Below are 20804 nucleotides of genomic sequence, written 5' to 3'. Positions count from 1 at the left end.
CGACTGTACAACCATTAAGATTAATTGTCAGATTCAACAGAAGATCTCTTTGTTTCTTGGGACCTAGAACAAGCATCTCTGTTTTGTCCGAGTTTAAAAGTAGAAAGTTTGCAGCAATCCACTTCCTTATGTCTGAAACACAGGCTTCTAGCGAGGGCAATTTTGGGGCTTCACCATGTTTCATTGAAATGTACAGCTGTGTGTCATCCGCATAGCAGTGAAAGTTAACATGATGTTTTCAAATTACATCCCCAAGAGGTAAAATATATAGTGGAAACAATAGTGGTCCTAAAACGGAACCTTGAGGAACACCGAAATTTACAGTTGATTTGTCAGAGGACAAACCATTCACAGAGACAAACTGATATCTTTCGGACAGATAAGATCTAAACCAGGCCAGAACTTGTCCGTGTAGACCATTTTGGGTTTCCAATCTCTCCAAAATAATGTGGGGATCGATGGTATCAAAAGCAGCACTAAGGTCTAGGAGCACGAGGACAGATGCAGAGCCTCGGTCTGATGCCATTAAAAGGTAATTTACCATCTTCACAAGTGCAGTCTCAGTGCTATGATGGGGTCTAAAACCAGACTGAAGCATTTCGTATACATTGTTTGTCTTTAGGAAGCTAGTGACTTGCCTTTTCCACAGCCTTTTCTAACATTTTTGAGAGGAATGGAAGATTCGATATAGGCCGATAGTTTTTTTATATTTTCTGGGTCAAGGTTTGGCTTTTTCAAGAGAGGCTTTATACTGCCACTTTTAGTGTGTATGGTACACATCCGGTGGATAGAGAGCAGTTTATTATGTTCAACATAGGAGGGCCAAGCACAGGAAGCAGCTCAGTAGTTTAGTTGGAATAGGGTCCCGTATGCAGCTTGAAGGTTTAGAGGCCATGATTATTTTCGTCATTGTGTCAAGAGATATAGTACTAAAACACTTGAGTGTCTCTCTTAATCCTAGGTCCTGGCAGAGTTGTGCAGACTCAGGACAACTACGCAGATTTAAAGAGGAGTCCGTAATTTACTTTCTAATGATCATGATCTTTTTCTCAAAGAAGTTCATAAATTTATTACTGCTGAAGTGAAAGCCATCCTCTCTTGGGGAATGCTGCTTTTTAGTTAGCTTTGTGACAGTATCAAAAATAAATTTCGGATTGTTCTTATTTTCCTTGGAAAAACAGGATGATCGAGCAGCAGTGAGAGCTCTTCGGTACTGCACGGTACTGTCTTTCTAAGCTAGTCGGAAGACTTCCAGTTTGGTTTGGCGCCATTTCCGTTCCAATTTTCTGGAAGCTTGCTTCAGAGTTCGGGTATTTTCTGTGTACCAGGGAGCTAGTTTCTTATGAGAAATGTTTTTAGTTTTTAGAGGTGCAACTGCATCTAGGGTATTGCGCAAGGTTAAATTGAGTTCCTCGGTTAGGTGGTTAATGGATTTTTGTCCTCTGACGTCCTTGGATAGGCAAAGGGAGTCTGAAAGGGCATCAAGGAATCTTTGTGTTGTCTGTGAATTTATGACACGACTTTTGATGCTCCTTGGTTGGGGTCTGAGCAGATTATTTGTTGCAATTGCAAACGTAATAAAATGGTGGTCCGATAGAGTAGGATTATGAGGAAAAACATTAAGATCCACAATATTTATTCCATGGGACAAAACTAGGTCCAGAGTATGACGGTGACAGTGAGTAGGTCCAGAGACATGTTGGACAAAACCCACTGAGTCGATGATGGCTCCGAAAGCCTTTTGGAGTGGGTCTGGGGACTTTTCCATGTGAATATTAAAGTCACCAAAAATGTGAATATATTCTGCCATGTCTACAAGGTCCAATAGGAATTCAGGGAACTCAATGAGGAATGCTGTAGATGGCCCAGGAGGCCTGTAAACAGTAGCCATGAAAAGTGATTGAGTAGGCTGCATCGATTTCATGACTAGAAGCTCAAAAGACGAAAATGTCGGGTTTTTTGTCAATTGAAATTTGCTATCGTAAATGTTAGCAACACCTCTGCCTTTGCGGGATTCGGGGGGGTATGGTCACTAGTGTAAACAGTAAATTCATCAGGCTTAAGTCATGTTTCAGTCAGGCCAATCACGTCAAGATTATGATCAGTGATGAGTTCATTGACTATAATTGCCTTTGAAGTAAAGGATCTAACATTAAGTAGCCCTATTTTGAGATGTGAGGTATCACAATCTCTTTCAATAATGACAGGAATGGAGGTCTTTATCCTAGTGAGATTGCTAAGGCGAACACCGCCATGTTTAGTTTTGCCCAACCCAGGTCGAGGCACAGACACGGTCTCAATGGGGATAGCTGAGCTGACTACACTGACTGTGCTAGTGGCAGACTCCACTAAGCTGGCAGGCTGGCTAACAGCCTGCTGCCTGGCCTGCACCCTATTTCATTGTGGAGCTAGGGGAGTTAGAGCCCTGTCTATGTTTGTAGATATGATCAACGAACATAGACAGGGCTCTAACTCCCCTAGCTCCACAATGAGATAGGGTGCAGGCTGTAGCAGCCTCACATCTCAAAATAGGGCTACTTAATGTTAGATCCCTCACTTCCAAGGCAGTTATAGTCAATGAACTAATCACTGATCATAATCTTGACGTGATTGGCCTGACTGAAACATGGCTTAAGCCTGATGAATTTACTGTTTACACTAGTGACCATACCCCCCCGAATCCCACAAAGGCGAAGGTGTTGCCAACATTTACAATAGCAAATTTCAATTTACAAAAAAAAAAACTGACGTTTTTGTCTTCTGAGCTTCTAGTCATGAAATCTATGCAGCTTACTCAAACAATTTTATAGCTACTGTTTACAGGCCTCCTGGGCCTTCCTCACTGGTGCATTACTTCCAGGAAAGCACATGACAACAGACGCTAATCTAGCAAGGTTAGTGTGTGGGATGTCGTTCTCTTTGAAGTGGATAACAACCGTGCTCCATCTCTAACTGAGCGGTGTCTCAGATGTTTTCCATTCTTCAAGCAATCCCCCCTTTAGGAACTCTCGCAGGCCAGTAACCTCGTCAAACAATGCATCCTCGTTGATGGTCACATTGGGGCATTTTTCCTGCAGTGTGCCTGCTTCCTGCGCGGTATGACATCTGTGTGGTCCCATGGTGTTTATACTTGCGTACTATTGTTTGTACAGATGAATATGGTGCCTTAAGGTGTTTGGAAATTGCTCCCAAGGATGAACCAGACTTGTGGAGGTCTACAAAAAAAATTCTGAGGTCTTGGCTGATTCTTTTTGATTTTCCCATGATGTCAAGCAAAAAGGCACTGAGTTTGAAGGTAGGCCTTGAAATACATCCACAGGTACACCTCCGATTGACTCAAATTATGTCAATTAGCCTATCAGGAGCTTCTAAAGCCATGACATAATTTTCTGGAATTTTCCACGCTGTTTAAAGGCACAGTCAACTTTAGTGTATGTAAACATCTGACCCACTGGAATTGTGATACAGTGAATTATAAGTGAAATAATCTGTCTGTAAACATTTGTTGGAAAAATGACTTGTGTCATGCACAAAGTAGATGTCCTAACCAACTTGCCAAAACTATAGTTTGTTAACAAGACATTTGTGGAGTGGTTGAAAAACAAGTTTCAATGACCTAAGTGTAACCTAACCTGGTCTAGGTCCTGTGTTACCAAAGTAGTTTCCCATGTTGCTAACACGTCACTCACTATGGCGTCAAATTTTGTCCTAGCACATGTAAGCTTTGGCTCATAAAGCTTCCGTGTCAGTTGTGCTGTGCAGTCCATAGATATGTAACTATGATTGTGTCGCATAGTGTGGTATGCAAAGACACCCTCCTGCACAGCTAAATCATATTCTTCTTGGGAAGGCTCTACCTTCTTGCAGAATGTGGTGACAGAGGGCAAACCAACACGGCCAATCAGAGAGGCTTTATGCTTTTAGTCTGTTGATGTTCTACCACTGCCGTTCTTCCCCCACTGCCAATTGAAAAAGAGGAATTACAAAGGGTGCAGTTAACCATTCTATCGTCTTGGCCTGAGCGTATAAATGGAAATTCTCTCATCGTGTTGTCATAAAAAGTGCATTTCCGTTTCTTGGAAATTGTTCATTGTACCTCTGTCTGCTCTTCTTCACTCTCCTTGTGTCACTCTTCTACACTCTCCTTGTGTCACTCTTCTTCTTCTCTTTTTATTCTCCCCTAATCTCTCTCCTCATCTTTCTTCCTTTCCTTCTCTTTACCTTTCCCCCTCACTCTTCTTCACTCTCCTTGCTTCACTCTTTTTACTCCCTTAATTTTTCCTTCTCCTTCCTCTCCAATTTTAAATAATAAATAGTACACTATTAGACTAAATACTTTGGTTAAGAGATTCCCATTGCTTGCCTCATTTTTGTATTTGACATTGTTTGGAATAATAAATTGGCAGGCTCTAGAATCATATATTTACCTTTCCTCCTCTATCTCCTTCATTCTTCTTCCTATCCAGTCTTCCTCCTCTCCACTGCTAATGTTATCCATGGAAATGTCAAAATATATTTTCACACTACTTATTATAATGCCAAACCATTAAAATTGTAATCTACAAAAATATTCTCAGAATTAATTGTGCAATCATTTAATATAATCATATATTCAAAATAGCCCGTCCACTGCATGTTTACATGTGAACGTAAAATATTTCACTTTGCAGTCTGTTTTTAACACACAGTTAAAAATGGGGACATTTCCGGGGACAGCTCCAGCTGGGGACAGGCCACCAAAAACGGGGACTGTCCCCAGAAAACTGAGACATCTGGTCACCCTAGTCCAACATGTCTCTGGACCTACTCACCGCCACAGTCATACTCTGGACCTAGTTTTGTCCCATGGAATAAATCTTGTGGATTTTAATGTTTTTCCTCATAATCCTGGAATATCGGACCACCATTTTATTACGTTTGCATTCGCAACAAATAATCTGCTCAGACCCCAACCAAGGATCATCAAAAGCCGTGCTATAAATTCTCGGACAACCCAAAGATTCCTAGATGCCCTTCCAGACTCCCTCCACCTACCCAAGGACGTCAGAGTACAAAAATCAGTTAACCATTTAACTGGGGTACTCAAATTGACCTTGAGCAATACCCTAGATGCAGTCGCACCCCTAAAAACAAAAAACATTTGTCATAACAAACTAGCTCCCTGGTATACAGAAAATACCCAAGCTCTGAAGCAAGCTTCCAGAAAATTGGAACGGAAATGGTGCCACACCAAACTGGAAGTCTTCCGACTAGCTTGGAAAGACAGTACCGTGCAGTATCGAAGAGCTCTCACTGCGGCTCGATCATCCTATTTTTCCAACTTATTAATTGAGAAAAATAAGAACAATCCAAAATGTATTTTTGATCATGTTGCAAAGCTAACTAAAAAGCAGCATTCCCCAAGAGAGGATGGCTTTTACTTCAGCAGTGATAAATTCATGAACTTCTTTGATGAAAAGATCATGATCATTAGAAAGCAAATTACGGACTCTATAAATCTGCGTATTCCTCCAAAGCTCAGTTGTCCTGAGTCTGCACAACTATGCCAGGACCTAGGATTAAGGGAGATACTCAAGTCTTTTAATACTATATCTCTTGACACAATGATGAAAATAGTCATGGCCTCTAAACCTTCAAGCTGCATACTGGACCCTATTGCAACTAAACTACTGAAAGAGCTGCTTTCTGTGCTTGGCCCTCCTATGTTGAACATAATAAATGGCTCTCTATCCACCGGATGTGTACCAAACACACTAAAAGTGGCAATAATAAAGCCTCTCTTGAAAAAGCCAAACCTTGACCCCAAAAATATAAAAAAACAATTGGCCTATATCGAATCTCCCATTCCGCTCAAAAATTTTAGAAAAATCTGTTGAGCAGACACTCACTGCCTTCCTGAAGACAAACAATGTTTACGAAACGCTTCAGTCTGGTTTTAGAACACATCGTAGCACTGAGACTGCACTTGTGAAGGTGGTAAATTACCTTTAATTGGCATCAGACCGAGGCTCTGCATCTGTCCTTGTGCTCCTAGACCTTAGTGCTGCTTTTGATACCATCAATCCCCACATTATTTTGGAGAGATTGGAAACCCAAATTGGTCGACACGGACAAGTTCTGGCCTGGTTTAGATCTTATCTGTTGGAAAGATATCAGTTTGTCTTTGTGGATGGTTTGTCCTCTGACAAATCAACTGTAAATGTCAGTGTTCCTCAAGGCTCCGTTTTAGGACCACTATTGTTTCACTATATATTTTACCTCTTGGTGATGTCATTCGGAAACATAATGTTAACTTTCACATCTATGTGGACAACACACAGCTATACATTTCGATGTTGCCCTCCCTGGAAGCCTGTGTTTCAGACATAAGGAAGTGGATGGCGGTAAATGTTCTACTTTTAAACTCGGACAAAACAGAGATGCTAGTTCTATTTCCCAAGAAACAAAGAGATCTTCTGTTGGCTCTGACAATTAATCTTGATGGTTGTACAGTCGTCTCAAATAAAACTGTGAAGGACCTCGGCGTTACTCTGGACCCTGATCTCTCTTTTGACGAACATATCAAGACTGTTTCAAGGACAGCTTTGTTCCATCTACGTAACATTGCAAAAATCAGAAACTTTCTGCCTATCCATGTGAGAGACGCAGACTCGGTCTCAACCTTTAAGTCTTAACTGAAGACTCATCTCTTCAGTGGATCATATGATTGAGTGCAGTCTGGCCCAGGGGTGTGAAGGTGAATGGAAAAGCACTGGAGCAGCGAACCTCCCTTGCTGTCTCTGCCTGGCCAGTTCCCCTCTCTCCACTGGGATTCTCTGCTTCAAACCCTATTACAGGGGCTGAGTCACTGGCTTACTGGTGCTCTTCCATGCCGTCCCTAGGAGGGGTGCGTCACTTGAGTGGGTTGAGTCACTGACGTGATCTTCGTGTCCGGGTTGGCGCCCCCCCTTGGGGCACATCTGGATTGTACAATATTTGCCCATTATTATTTAAAAAAAATATTCAAGCTCTGTCTGATAATTGATTGTTGATCATTACTAGACAACCATGTTCAGGTCTTGCCATCGATTGTCAAGCAGATTTAAGACAAAAGTATAACTCGGCCACTCAGGAACATTCACTATCTTCTTGGTAAGCAAGAAACAATGGCTGTGATTGGAAATAACTGAAAATGGATCAACAGCATTGTAGTTACTCCACAATACTAACCTTAATGACAGAGTGAAAAGAAGGAAGCCTGTACAGAATACAAATATTCAAAAACATGCATTTGTTTGCAATAAGGCATTACTTCAAGAAATGTGGCAAATAAATGATATTTTTGTCCTGAATGTTTGGGGCAAATCCAATGCAACACATTACTGAGTAACACTCTTCATATTTTCAAGCTTGGTGGTCGCTGCATCTTGTTATGTGTATGCTTGGGTCGAAAGAAATGGAATAGAGTTAAGCACAGGTAAACTCCTAGAGGAAAACTTGGTTCAGTCTGCTTTCCAACAGACACATGGAGACAAATGTACCTTTCAGCAAGACAATTACCCTAAACACAAGGCCAAATATACATGTTCCTGAGTGGCGTAGTTACAGTTTTGACTTAAATTGTCTTGAAACCTTGTGGCAAGACTTGAAAATGGCTGTCTAGCAATGATCAACAACCAACTTGACAGAGCTTGAAAATGTTTTAAAAGAATAATGGGCAAATATTGTACAATCCAAGCGTGCATAGCTCTTAGAAACGTACCCAGAAAGACTCACAGCTGTAATCGCTGCAAAAAGTGATTCTAACATGTATTGGCTCAGGGGGATGAATACTTATCTAATCAAGATATATTAGTGTTTTATTTTTCCATTAATACAAAACAAATGCCTATTGTGTACTGTAGTCGATATGTCTTTAAATATATTGCTCGCCTTTGTGCTGAATATCACATAGCCTATTAGGAAAGAAGACACTAACTGATTCAGTCGTAAGCTCTCAGTTTGACATGCCAAACCAAGCCCGGACAGTGTCAGGTCTCCGTCCCTGGCTGCCGTCCCTGACCTAAAGGGCTTGGAGGGGTTAAATCTGTTCAATACACTTTATCTCAGTTTGTTGATCTCTGACAGATGAACATTACAAAACACCATTTCAGAAAGGTGGCTTTAGGCTTAAAAAATATAAATATATATTTATATTTTAAAAATATATATTTTTTAGGCATTTAGGTGTCTTTCCTCAGCTCAGAGTGTCAGAGATGACTGACACTTTTCCATTGCATGAGTCAGTGGATCCTCCATCTATTCATGTGATCTATTGTTCAGAAAAACAAGAACAGAGCAGCACACACTAACAGCGTGCTAACTAATCAATCAAGCCTCCTCTCATACTGTATCGATAATAGATGCAATTCAATGTCCAAATGTTCCAGTGAGGTATTAAAGTGTTTATTTACCTGTCCAGACCCCAAAAGCTGTTTAAAGCATCACAATTTGTCCATCAGGACCAATCTTCCTGGATTCATAAACAAACATGCAATACCTACCTATAAAACCCTCTCAGAACTCCACCAGTGCATAACGATTACAGGCTAGGGGCCAGAGACTCTGGGTTCGCGCCCAGGCTCTGTCATAACCCGCTGCGACCGGGAGGTCCGTGGGGCAATGCACAATTGGCATAGCGTCGTCCGGGTTAGGGAGTGTTTGGCCGGTAGGGATATCCTTGTCTCATCGCGCACCAGCGACTCCTGTGGCGAGGTTGCCAGGTGCACGGTGTTTCCTCCGACACATTGGTGCGGCTGGCTTCCGGGTTGGATGCGCGCTGTGTTAAGAAGCAGTGCGGCTTGGTTGGGTTGTGTTTCGGAGGACGCGTGACTTTCGACCTTCGTCTCTCCCGAGCCCGTACGGGAGTTGTAGCGATGAGACAAGATAGTAGCTACTAACAATTGGATACCACAAAATTAGGGAGAAAAAGGGGGTAAAAAAAAAGTCTACTCTCATGTTGCTTTGACTTAATCCTCAAAAGCCGATTAGCGTGTTTGCTTGAATATCTCCCTGTGTTGTACAGTAGATGTGTTAATGTTATCACTCCATGATGCGCAATTAGCCTAATTAGTTTTGTCACCAAAGCCCCATGTACTACCCACCACTGTCCCGTTCTGACCACAGAGGCAGGTGTCGTTAGTTGTCTCTGATTGACAATCATAATTAGGTAGCCTCGGTTTCACTTTTGGTTTGTGGGTGTTTGTTTCAGTGTGAGTTTTGGGCCACACTGTACTGTTTCGGGTTTTGTAAATTCACGTCATCGTTTATTGTGTGGATTCAGTGTTCAGTGCTTTCTTTAATTAAAATCATCATGAACACTTACCACGCTGCGCTTTCCTCCGATCCTTCTCACTTCTCTTCCTCAGAAGACCTGTATGCTCTTGTTGGCTGGCCCTCGCTTCATATTCGTCCCTGAACACACTGGATCCAGGTCATCTGTAAGTCTTTGCTAGGTAAAGCCCCGCCTTATCTCAGCTCACTGGCCACCATAGCAGCACCCACCTGTAGCAAGCGCTCCAGCATGTATACCTTACTGGTCATTCCCAAAGCCAACTGTCACGCCCTGACCATTGGTTCTCTATGGTGTAGTAGGTCAGGGCTCAATATTTCTACGTTGGTGTCTTGTATGGTTCCCAATTAGAGGCAGCTGGTAATCATGGCCTCTAATAGGGGATCATATTTAGGTAGCCAATTTTCCCACCTGTGTTTGTGGGATATTGTTTTGTGTTTGTGCATGTGCACCACTACTTTCACGGTTCATTGTTGGTTTATTGTTTTGTTTTGAAGTTTCACCGAAATAAAGATGTGGAACTCTACACACGCTGCGCCTTGGTCCGTCTTTAATCACGAGCGTGACAGAATATCCCACCAAGCAAGGACCAAGCAGCGTGTGAAGGAGGTAAAGGAGTTTTGGACCTGGGAAGAAATTATGGGAGGTTGTGAGACCCTTCCTTGGAAGGAGACACCAAGGAAGGTGGAAGGACAACAACGATGCCGGGGACCGCGGCCATAGAAACCCCGATTCTTTTGGGGGGGGCACGAGGGGTGGTCGGCGGAGCAGCGGAGAGTGGAAGAGCGGGTCATCAGTCCGGTGCCATCTGTGCCAGCTCTCCGTACTCACCCTGAAGAGCTAGAGACCGTTAGGGAGGCGATGGACAAGTTGGGAGAAAGAGAGATGAGAGAAATGTTATGTAGGTGTGTTCTGCACGGCATCCGACCTGGCGAGCCTGTCAGCAGTCTGGTGAGTCCTGTGCCAGCTCCCCGCACTAGCCCTGAAGTGCGTGTCACCAGTCCGGTGCCACCTGTGCCGGATCCACGCACCAGGCCTCCAGTGCGCCTCCCCAGTCTGGTGAGGCCTGTGCCAGCTCCCTGCACTCTCCCTGAAGTGCTTGTCACCAGTCCAGTGCCACCTGTGCCGGCTCCACGCACCAGGCCTCCAGTGCATCTACCCAGCCCGGTACTTCCAGTGCCAGCTCCGAGGCCAAGGTCTTCCTCTGCGCCGGTGCCCAGTCCGAGCGTGGTGTCCAACCCAGCTCCTAGGCTGGAGCCTTCCTCTGCGCCGGTGCCCAGTCCACGCACGGCATCCAGTCACGCTCCAAGGTCGGAGCCTTCCTCTGCGCCGGTGCCCAGTCCAGGCACGGCGTCCAACACCCTGACCATAGAGAGCCCTTGGTTCTCTATGGTGTGGTAGGTCAAGTCATGACTAGGGGGTGTTCTAGCTCAATATTTCTATGTTGGTGTTTTGTATGGTTTCCAATTAGAGGCAGCTGGTAATCATTGCCTCTAATTGGGGATCATATTTAGGTAGCCTTTTTTCCCACCTGTGTTTGTGGGATATTGTTTTGTGTTTGTGCATGTGCACCACTACTTTCATGTTTTGTTGTTGGTTTATTGTTTTGTTTTGAAGTTTCACCGAAATAAAGATGTGGAACTCTACACACGCTGCGCCTTGGTCTGTCTTTAATCACGAGCGTGACACCAACTTCTCCTTTGGCCACCTTTCCTTCCAGTTCTCTGCTGCCAATGACTGGAACGAATTGCAAAAATCACTGAAGCTGGAGTCTTATATCTCCCTCACTAACTTTAAGCATTAGCTGTCAGAGCTACCTGCACCTGTACACAGCCCATCTGTAAATAGCCCACCCAACTACCTCATCCCCATTTTTGTTTGTTTTTTGCTCCTTTGCACCCCAGTATCTCTACTTGCACATTCATTTTCTGCACTATCCATCACTCCAGTGTTTAATTGCTACATTGGAAATATTTTGCCACTTTGGCCAATTTATTGCCTTACCTCCCTAATCTTACTACATTTGCACACACTGTATATACTTTTTTCTATTGTGTTATTGACTGTACGTTTGTTTATCTCATGTGTTTGTGTCGCACTGCTTTCCTTTATCTTGGCCAGGTCTTGGCCAGGCCAGGTCACAGTTGTTCAAACATATATATATATATATTAATACCTGCTAACCAATCAGAGACGATTAAATCTCTCTCGCTGTCAGTGGATGAGTGCTCCGGAGTTGCCATAGCAACAGGGGTCAAAGTACCAAGTACCATGCCCATAGGACTGCTATTGGTTATTTTGAGGAGGATATGTCAAGTGAATGCTTCCTAAGTGTGGTTGAAGACTAGAATATCACTAATTGACTCTGTGATTATATTGATTGAAGTCCCCTACTATGAGGTGATGATAAATCTGTTACTGGAAGAAGAACAATCAGTAGGATGTGTCAGAGATAAATTTGAGGATGTCCCTGTATCCCTGAGAGGATGATCTGACAACACACACACAGAGGAGCTGATCCACACACAATGTTTTTCATAGAGTCCCTGTATCCTCGGTTGACCCTGTACTGAACTCTGACGTGGCCACAGAATGGCAAGATATCAGAGTGACGTGTCGGCTGTAGAAATGATTCATTGTGCTGTGGTTGAGGGTATAGGGAAGTACCTCAGTACTATACAGATTGTGTTACTATACTTTTCTATCGTATTCTTCTCCTTTACTTTTTCTTTCCCCGCACTGCTGATGGCTATTTTGGTCCGCTCATACAGGAGTAATAAAGTAATTCTACTTCCCGCGGCTATGCTCTCTGTTCTCCAGATGTTCCCAGAGGTCTCAGAGGACCCAGAGTCTGGCTTGTCTTCTGGAATGTTCCTCAGCTGTTCAGCAGACAACACAGTCAGACTGTGGAGTTCAGAGGGTCAAGGACACACTAAAACACACCATGCTCTCTGTAAGGTGAGTGTTCCACGTCTCACAATGTAGTCAGGTAGATACACTATTGCTGTTATAACAGCCTCCACTCTTCTGGGAAGGCTTTCCACTAGATGTTGGAACATTGCTGTCGGGACTTGCTTCCATTCAACCACAAGAGCATTAGTGAGGTCGGGCACTGATGTTGGGCGATTAGGCCTGGCTCGCAGTCGGCGTTCCAATTCATCCCGAAAGGTGTTCGATGGGGTTGAAGTCAGGGCTCTGTGGAGGCCAGTCAAGTTCTTCCACAACGATCTCGACAAACCATTTCTGTATGGACTTCACGTTGTGCACGGCAGTGTCATGTTGAAACAGGAAAGTGCCTTCCCCAAATTGTTACTACAAAGTTGGAAGCACAGAATTGCCTAGAATGTCATTGTATGCTGTAGCGTTAAGATTTCCCTTCACTGGAACTAAGGGGCCTTGCCCGAACCATGAAAAACAGTCACAGACCATTATTTCTCCTCCACCAAGCTTGACAGTTGGCACTAAGCGTTTGGGCAGGTAGCATTCTCCTGGCATCCACCTAACCCAGATCCGTCCGTCGGACTGCCAATTTCCACTTCTCCAGATTCCAATGGCGGTGAGCTTTATTTACACCACTCCAGCAGACGCTTGGCATTGCGCATGGTGATCTTAGACTTGTGTGCGGCTGCACGGCCATTGAGAACCATTTCACGAAGCGCCCGACGAACAGTTCTTGTGTTGACGTTGCTTCCAGAGCCAGTTTGGAACTCGGTAATGAGTATTGGGGGTGGGGATGGGGGTGGGATGGGGATGGGATGGGGATGGAATGGGATGGGGATGGGGTGGAATGGGATGGGATGGGGGTGGAATGGAATAGGGGTGGAATGGGATGGGGGATGGTGATGGGGATGGGAATGGAATGGGGATGGGAATTAGGATGGGGATGGGATGTGGATGGGAATTAGGATGGGGATGGGAATGGAATGGGGATGGGGATGGAATGGAATGGGGATGGAATGGGATTGGGATTGGGATGGAAAGGAATTGGGATGGGGATGGAATGGAATTAGGATGGGAATGGGAATTAGGATGGGAATGGAATGGGATGGAGATGGGATGGGGATGGAATGAATGGGGATGGGATGGGGATGGGAATTAGGATGGGGATGGAATGGGATGGGGATGGGAATTAGGATGGGGATGGAATGGGATGGGGATGGAATGGAATAGGGATGGGGATGGAATGGAATGGGGATGGGAATGAAATTGGGATGGGGATGGGATGGGATGGAATGGAATGGGGATGTGAATGGAATTGGGATGGGGATGGAATGGGATGGAATTGGGATGGGGATGGAATGGAATTGGGATGGGGATGGAATTGGGATGGGGATGGGAATTAGGACGGGGATGGAATGGGGATGGGATGGGGATGGAATGGAATGGAATGGGGATGGAATGGGATGGGAATGGGATGGGATGGAATGGAATGGGACGTGAATGGAATTGGGATGGGGATGGAATGGGATGGAATGGAATGGGGATGGAATGGGAATGGGATGGAATGGAATGGGGATGGGAATGGGAATTAGGATGGGAATGGAATGGGATGGAGATGGGATGGGAATGGGATGGGGATGGAATGGGGATGGGATGGGGATGGGGATGGGGATGGAATGGAATGGGGATGGAATGGGATGGGGATGGAATGGAATTGGGATGGGGATGGGAATTAGGATGGGGATGGAATGGAATTGGGATGGGGATGGGAATTAGGATGGGGATGGGATGGGAATGGGATGGGAATGGAATGGGGATGGAATGGGATGGGGATGGAATGGAATGGGGATGGGAATGAAATTGGGATGGGGATGGGATGGGATGGAATGGAATGGGGATGTGAATGGAATTGGGATGGGGATGGGATGGGACGTGAATGGAATTGGGATGGGGATGGAATGGAATTGGGATGGGGATGGGGATGGAATGGGATGGAATGGAATGGGGATGGGGATGGGAATTAGGATGGGGATGGGATGGGAATGGGATGGGAATGGGATGGGGATGGAATTGGGATGGGGATGGAATGGAATTGGGATGGTATGGGGATGGAATGGGATGGAATGGAATGGGGATGGAATGGGATGGGATGGGGATGGGGTGGGGATGGAATGGAATTGGGATGGGATGGGGATGGAATGGGATGGAATGGAATGGGGATGGAATGGGATGGGGATGGGAATGGGATGGGGATGGGATGGGGATGGGGTGGAATGGGATGGGGGTGGAATGGGATGGGGATGGGATGGGGGTGGGGTGGAATGGGATGCAGGTGGAATGGGATGGGGATGGGGATGGGAATGGAATGGGGATGGGGATGGGGATGGAAATTAGGATGGGGATGTGATGTGGATGAAATGGGATGGGGATGGGAATTAGGATGGGGATGGGGTGGAATGGGGATGGGATGGGGATGGGAATGGGGTGGGATGGGGATGGGGATGGGGATGGTGATGGGGATGGGGATGGGGATGGGATGGGGGTGGGGTGGAATGGGATGGGGGTGGAATGGGATGGGGATGGGGATGGGATGGGGATGGAATGGGGATGGGGATGGAATTGGGATGGGATGGGGATGGGGATGGAATGGGGATGGGAATGGAATTGGGATGGGGATGGAATGGGGATGGGGATGGAATGGGGAGGGGGATGGAATGGGGATGGGAATGGAATTGGGATGGGATGGGAATGCAATGGGGATGGAATGGGATGGGGATGGGGAAGGAATGGAATGGGGATGGGGATGGAATGGGGATGGGAATGTAATTGGGATGGGGATGGAATGGGAATGGAATTGGGATGGGATGGGGATGGGGATGGGGATGGGGATGGGGATGGGGATGGGATGGGATGGGATGGGAGTGGAGTGGAGTGGAATGGGATGGGAGTGGAATGGGATGGGGATGGAATGGGATGGGAGTGGAATGGCATGGGGATGGGGATGGAATGGGGATGGGGGTGGGATGGAATGGGGATGGTGTTTCCAATGTATCTAACTGGATGTTAGAGGTGTATAACACAGGAGAACCTTTGTTCTGACCTCTCGACATCAGAGAGGAAGACCTCACTCTGTAGAACAGAAACAGTCTATGTCGTAAGGTTTGAAGGTAGGATAAAGGATATGAAGATCTTTGTTATGATCAAAGCTCTGTGATTGGTCTCATGGCTATGGTGACATTACCTCTCCTTCCTCAGCCAATGACAACAAGGTGAGGATGATCAGCTGTGGAGCAGACAAGAGCATCTACTTCCGTACGGCTCACAGGGTAAGACACTCACCACTCAGTCAGGGTACACAGGGTAAGAAACATGTTATAGTGCTATGTTACAATTCCAGAATTCCCAAAAAATGCAAAGTTATGTAACTAACTGGGACCGTAGGGCAGTGGTTTCCAAATACATGGAAACCATGTGCTTGATGTATTTGATACCATTACACTCATTCCGCTCCAGTCATTACCACAAGCCTGTTCTCCCCAATTAAGGTGCCACCAATCTCCTGTGCCCTTTTCATATGTTCCTCCTATTACAAGCGTCCCTATTAGGATAATGGATAGAGGAATGGAACTACTGTTAAGTTCTGGAACATGAGAGAGTCCATCACGGGGGCAGGGTTCCACTTCCAGACCAAACAATGTCTTGTTAGCTTCCTGCTGCTTTTCTGATGTGAATATACATTACTTTAATTGAGTGGCCATTGAGGAAACAAACACGGCCATCTCTCCCCTCGCAATAGGCTCTTCTCTGGCAATGCTCTGTGCTCTCTGTTTCATCTATTAACAGGCTCTTTGCTCTCTGTTTCATCTATTAACAGGCCCTTTGCTCTCTGTTCCATCTATTAACAGGCCCTTTGCTCTCTGTTTCATCTATTAACAGGCCCTTTGCTCTCTGTTCCATCTATTAACAGGCTCTTTGCTCTCTGTTCCATCTATTAACAGGCCCTTTGCTCTCTGTTCCATCTATTAACAGGCTCTTTGCTCTCTGTTCCATCTATTAACAGGCTCTTTGCTCTCTGTTCCATCTATTAACAGGCCCTTTGCTCTCTGTTCCATCTATTAATAGGCCCTTTGCTCTCTGTTCCATCTATTAACAGGCCCTTTGCTCTCTGTTCCATCTATTAACAGGCCCTTTGCTCTCTGTTCCATCTATTAACAGGCTCTTTGCTCTCTGTTCCATCTATTAACAGGCTCTTTGCTCTCTGTTCCATCTATTAACAGGCCCTTTGCTCTCTGTTCCATCTATTAACAGGCCCTTTGCTCTATGTTTCATCTATTAACAGGCCCTTTGCTCTCTGTTCCATCTATTAACAGGCCCTTTGCTCTCTGTTCCATCTATTAACAGGCTCTTTGTTTTTACCATGGTTGCGTGTCAGTATTTAACTTAGAGAAATTGCTGAATGGTCCTGTACACACGGCCACTGTCTTGTTTTTCACGAGTATTAAAAACATCCCTTAGTGTCTAGAATGTAATGTAGCTCTGCTTGTATATGACCTGCAGACATAGAGAGTAACTTAAGATGATGTTGACATTACAGTTCAAGAGTCAAACAACGGTAAGCTAGATAAACAAACAAATTATATCATTAGTTGTGTTGTTCTCTTCCCCCTCAGACAGACAGAGGTGCAGAGCTCACTAAGTGGTGAGGAAGACCACTCTGTATGACATGGGTGTAGAGCCCAGCTGTAAGTACGCTGCTGTGGGCTGCCAGGACCGATGCATCAGGATCTTCAACATCAGCAGTGGGAAACAGAAGAAAATCTACAAGGGTTCACAGACTGAGGATGGCAGCCTGCTCAAGGTTTAGTATCATTCAACTCTATCTAAAACTTTATCAATGATAGAAAGAAAATATCATCTCACTGTTGCTGCTCGTCAAATAAGTTATTTCTGAAGCTTGTGATAGTCACAACGTTTCAACTAGTGATGAGAACTGGTATGGAAAATCTATATCGATATCACTTGCGTTTCTTCGATCCGATATCAATATCATATCAGTTTGATTGATTCGATCCGATATCAATATCATATCAGTTTGATTGAATAACATTGCAACTGTGTGAACTTTACTTCCACAGCTTTGTGAACTTCATACAACTGCTTGTTGGTTGCCCATTGGACCAAGTTTGAATGTTCTGGGGGCTTACCCAAGTTAGAATACAATGGGAACCTGTGAGTACAGTCATGTATTTAGGAACAGTCATGTATGTATGCTCTTTTACATAATAATGTTGGTTAACAGCAAGGATGAACCGATATCACAACATTCCTTGCTCATATCGATATCAAATTGAATTATTGGTATGGGTATCCACCACTTTTCAAACTTTTTGTTGTGCCCCATGTAGGTGCAGACTGATCCGTCTGCACAGTATGTTGCCACTAGCTGCTCTGATAAGAACATCAGCGTATCTTAATCAGGGAGAGAGAAGCAGGGAACACCAGCCTGCACGGGGCCTCTGTGAGTAAAGAGGGAGCGAGAAGCAGGGAGCACCAGCCTGCACAGGGCCTCTGTGAGTAAAGAGGGAGAGAGAAGCAGGGAGCACCAGCCTGCACGGGGCCTCTGTGAGTAAAGAGGAAGAGAGAAGCAGGGAGCACCAGCCTGCACGGGGCCTCTGTGAGTAAAGAGGGAGAGAGAAGCAGGGAGCACCAGCCTGCACGGGGCCTCTGTGAGTAAAGAGGGAGAGAGAAGCAGGGAGCACCAGCCTGCACGGGGCCTCTGTGAGTAAAGAGGGAGAGAGAAGCAGGGAGCACCAGCCTGCACGGGGCCTCTGTGAGTAAAGAGGGAGAGAGAAGCAGGGAGCACCAGCCTGCACGGGGCCTCTGTGAGTAAAGAGGGAGAGAGAAGCAGGGAGCACCAGCCTGTACGGGGCCTCTGTGAGTAAAGAGGGAGAGAGAAGCAGGGAGCACCAGCCTGCACGGGGCCTCTGTGAGTAATCAGGGAGAGAGAAGCAGGGAGCACCAGCCTGCACGGGGCCTCTGTGAGTAAAGAGGGAGAGAGAAGCAGGGAGCACCAGCCTGCACAGGGCCTCTGTGAGTAAAGAGGGAGAGAGAAGCAGGGAGCACCAGCCTGCACGGGGCCTCTGTGAGTGAAGAGGGAGAGAGAAGCAGGGAGCACCTCCAGCCTGCACGGGGCCTCTGTGAGTAAAGAGGGAGAGAGAAGCAGGGAGCACCTCCAGCCTGCACGGGGCCTCTGTGAGTAAAGAGGGAGAGAGAAGCAGGGAGCACCAGCCTGCACGGGGCCTCTGTGAGTAATCAGGGAGAGAGAAGCAGGGAGCACCTCCAGCCTGCACGGGGCCTCTGTGAGTGAAGAGGGAGAGAAAAGCAGGGAGCACCTCCAGCCTGCACGGGGCCTCTGTGAGTAATCAGGGAGAGAGAAGCAGGGAGTACATCCATCCTGCACGGGGCCTCTATGAGTAATCAGGGAGAGAGAAGCAGGGAGCACCTCCAGCCAGCACGGGGCCTCTGTGAGTAAAGAGGGAGAGAGAAGCAGGGAGCACCTCCAGCCTGCACGGGGCCTCTGTGAGTAAAGAGGGAGAGAGAAGCAGGGAGCACCTCCAGCCTGCATGGGGCCTCTGTGAGTAAAGAGGGAGAGAGAAGGGGAGGTACCTTAATAGAGGTCATATCTATAGCCAATTGATTACTAATAGATTATAGACAGGTAGATGGCCTTACATGCCTCTGTTCTGTGATAAGCAGGACTTTAAGGAGCTGGTTAAGAGACGTCGTCCTCAACCCCACTCTGCTGCCTGGTTGACCCCTAACCCCAACACCCCTAACCCTGACCCTGACCTGGACTCCCAGGGACTGATGGAGGTGTGCTGTACCCCGAGGGGAGCGAAGACCCTGCCAGTGGGACGTAGCAGGTAATCCTCAATCACACATAAGGACACATATATTATGCAGATAAACACCACTTCTACCTTCAGAATTCCTCCTTTTATTTTCCTCTTTATCTGTCCTCTTGCTGTCTCTATGTCTCTCTCTATTTAAATATCACACTCACAGAAGTTCCAAAAGTATAAAGACATTTCAAATCTTATATTATATATATATATATACAGTGTTGTAATGATGTGCAAATAGTTAAAGTACAAAAGGGAAAATAAATCAACAAATATGGGTTGCATTTACAATGGTGTTTGTTCTTCACTGGTTGCCATTTTCTTGTGGCAACAGGTTACAAATGTTGCTGCTGTGATGGCACACTGTTGTATTTCACCCAGTAGATATGGGAGTTTATCAAAATCGGGATTGTTTTCGAATTCTTTGTGGATCTGTGTAATCTGAGGGAAATGTCTCTCTAATATGGTCATACATTTGGAAGGAGGTTAGGAAGTGCAGCTCAGTTTCCACCTCATTTTGTGGGCACTGTGCACATAGCCTGTCTTCTCTTGAGAGCCAGCTCTGCCTACGGCGGCCTTTCTCAATAGCAAGGCAATGCTCACTGAGTCTGTACATAGCATTCTAGTTTACTCATTTTGCTCGCTCTGTCTGTCTGTCTGTCTGTCTGTCGGTCGGTGTGTCGGTCTGTCGGTTGGTCGGTCGGTTGAAGGAGTCACCCCCCGGCCTGGGTAGGGGGAAACGTTACCCAAAGAGCGAGGACAGTGCCTGTTCTGTAGGCTACGAGACTCCTGACCCGGATTATGGAGGTAAGAACATACCCCAGTGGAGGTCGATGCCGTTTAAGATGAGGGAGGATGATAATATTTTTTATGAACATGACCTTATTTCTGTCACAGCATATTGGATGACTGTCATTCATATTCAGTGTAACATCGATAGGGTTAGGTCACAACATGATACTCAAATTTTCCCTATGCCCATCATGAGGTTGCTACAACCTAGCTTGTGAATGAAAGTTTATAACGTAGGTGTGCAAGTCGATACAATTTTGAGTAATTAAAGTGACAGATAGTGACACATTCAATATCACTGTCACGTGTGCTCCCTCTCCGGCCTCTAGGTCACCAGGCTGCTCGTTGTGGCGCACACCTGTCACCATCGTTACGCACATCAGCGCATTGACACTCACCTGGACTCCATCACCTCCTTGATTACCTGCCTTATATATGTCACTCCCTTTGGTTCCTTCCCCAGGCGTCATTGTTTTTGTTTCAGTTTCCTGTCTGTGTGTTGTTTGTGTTTGTTGTTTTGTATTATGTTTCATTTATTTATTAAAACCCTCACTCCCTAAACTTGCTTCCTGACTCTCAGCACACATCGTTACAGAATGATGCCTCACCAAAGGGAAGCATCAGGAAGTTTTTGGTTTGTTTTGGTGTTGGAGGTGATGTCGGGTCCGGTATCAGAACCGGAGCTACCTGGGAGGCCTCAGCCGATTTGTCGGAAATCCCATGCCTCGGTGGGTTCAACGGGTTACCCTGCCTTAGCTGGCTCGACAGGGCTCCCATGCCTCAGCTGGTTCGCTAGGCTCCCATGCTTCAGCTGGTTCGCTAGGCTCCCATGCCTCAGCTGGTTCGCTAGGCTCCCATGC

This window comes from Oncorhynchus kisutch, linkage group LG21 (assembly GCF_002021735.2).
Source record: "Oncorhynchus kisutch isolate 150728-3 linkage group LG21, Okis_V2, whole genome shotgun sequence".
Classification (NCBI taxonomy): Eukaryota; Metazoa; Chordata; class Actinopteri; order Salmoniformes; family Salmonidae; genus Oncorhynchus; species Oncorhynchus kisutch.
This window is presented reverse-complemented; position numbering follows the sequence as displayed.